The following is a 2,673-nucleotide window of genomic DNA, read 5'->3' as shown; positions in this document are numbered from 1 at the left end:
CACACACACACACACACACACACACACACACACACACACCAGACGTTGCCATCATGGTGAAACCAAGCCAACAGTAGCTCATACTCTCTTCTCTAAAAGGGTCTGCACCCATTTTCTTCATATGTGGAAGCAGATTTATTCATTTATATATGAGTGAGAATTTATTCCATAGTGGAAATCTAAATATTTTAAATGCTTTCTTTTGCTCTTATAGTATCCTCTTAGAATAACAAAATTTGAGGTTTGTGAAGAAATCATATTGTAACAGATATAAGACTAAAATGCGATTTTACTGGAATATTTAAACATAATTACAACATGCATAACCATCTAAATTTTGCATACTTACATACAAATCTCAGAAAAACACATATGTATTAAAGGTGTGAAACCAAAGAATTATGTATGAATTTTTTTAGTTATATATGAATTTATTAATAAAAATTATTTAATTTTCAAATTTTGGTAGCCTTCAAGTCAATGCAGACAAGATTTAAATCCATAATGATTTTCAAGCAATAGATATATAAATGTTCAGATTTATAATTAAAGTGGAAAAGTCTCAAAAGGCAGAGTGATATTTGGAAACAGGAAGCACAACTGCTGGGACAGATATTTTCTTTATTCTAAGCTGGTCAATAGAACTGCAAAATTGGGAATTGGTACTATGGACTGCGCAAGATGTGCAAAAAAAATTTCCATGTTTTATTTTTCAATTGACCTAAGAATATTTAAATGTGTGGGGGTGGGGTTTAAATTCAAAAGGAAAATAGTACATGATCCCTTTGCTTTTCCCTCACCACCTTCTGACAACACATCCGTCCCCAGTCTTAATCCCGGAGAGCCTGAGATTCCTGGGCAATTCTCTCTTTGCTCATTAGCACCAACTACTGAAATTCCTGGTTCTGCACCATTCCTAAACACAGATGGCCACCCACACTACTTACTTGGCCTTTTCCTTTTCCGATTGGCTTCTGGTAGAAGATGCGTGTTCTGTGGTCAGTCCTTGACTTTGTCAGGCCAGACAGTTAGTTCTCTAGAAGCAAGACTCAGCTACCACAAGTCATGTGGTTGAACGATGACTTGGGGAAATAGTTCAAGCTTTCCACAACCCGCAGCTCACTCTGTTCAACAGTGAAGATGGAAGGCCTGATAAACCATCCAGAGAGGCCACAACCAGGTACTTATCTTGAACGCTAGTTTCAATATTGTTTTCATAAAGGAAGATTTTCATTTTCAGGCTTAATGACTTCACGGACATTTTTCCTATGGAAAAGAAGAATGTGAAGTGTTATTTCACGTGTTGTCTCTTTGTCTTGCTGTTATGCATTACCCCGGAAGTTTCACACTCAGAAAAACAGTGACACTGGGGAATACTGTTTCTGAAATGACCTCATGATCAGCGATAAGCTCAAAATATTTCTATCTCCGGCTCCCTTTCTTTATTCATTTCCAGATGGAGATATAATTCCTTTGACCCACTGGAGGTGCAAACTCAACAAAAGGACTCCTATTTTTCTCTAATGTCTTTTGTTTTCTTACATCCTGCCCTAATTTCACAATTCTTTTTGACACTGATGAGATAACCAGGCATAATTTTTAAGGAAGTATTCAGTTTAAAACATGTAAAGATGGCAAGACCAACATGCTTTAAACAGTTTCAGGCAAAATGAACCCCAAATCACATTACCATTCTGATGCGGGTATGCTTGAAGGCCCAAGCTCTATTGCCGGTCATGCAAGCTCATTATGGTTTGCACTCAGTGTGAACTGATAAAGTTCTCATTAGGAGTTGAGGATTGTTTCCACCTATGCCATCTGCTGCATGATTATCCAGCAGTGTTTGTGACCACAGAGATAGAATGCAGCGAAATCTAAATGCACTGGAGCCATATGCTTAATGGTCTCAAGGAAAACTGGATAAAGGAGAAAACTTCAGTTTGGATTATTAAACGCAACTGCGTGCCAACTCAACTCGGTTGGAAAATAAGTTCATGGATCCAATTTTTTAACCCATTTAAAAATATGTCCTTTAATCAAATAAACTCAAAAATATAAAATCTGCATTATAAGTTTGGATTTGAACACAGTATCTGACAGTTCTCATTTTTCAGATGAACTGTGTTCCTGAAATCCGTAGGAAAAAGTATGTTCCCATAGAAACCATGCTATTTTTAGGGGTTGCTTTTCTGATTAAGTGGTAAAAAATCAGATGTAAGTAACAATGGAGAGTCAAAATTAAACTCAACTATAATTTGGAACTACAGCCTACACACAAATTAATTGCTCATGTTGCTATCATAAATATTTCAAAATACTAAAATGCATGTATATTGCATTTACAGCACAGTTTGAAGAATACATGCATGTTACATTCCTCCCTCCACAAGACACCCCCCCCACTCAGAATTCAGATATTTTTCCATGCAAAGTGCCTAGGGCTTAGAGAGAAGAAAAGAAAAAACAAAATTACCAATAAACAGAGTCTTATTTGGCTTGTTTAGAAGTCATCTTATGCAAGCTAGTCAGCGTGCAGAGTAGCACTGTTGAAAACATCCAACTTTCCTCTAGTTCTTTAATGCTTTCTCCCCCCGACTATCATGATCCCAATTCCATGTTACAAATCCAGCTAGACCAGAGGATATACATGGGTACAGATAAGAGCTGGAAACA

The sequence above is a fragment of the Echinops telfairi genome, unplaced genomic scaffold, assembly GCF_000313985.2.
Source record: "Echinops telfairi isolate 266 unplaced genomic scaffold, ASM31398v2 ScPeMD7_7;HRSCAF=31, whole genome shotgun sequence".
NCBI classification, from domain to species: Eukaryota; Metazoa; Chordata; class Mammalia; order Afrosoricida; family Tenrecidae; genus Echinops; species Echinops telfairi.
Note: the sequence above shows the minus strand (reverse complement) of the source record.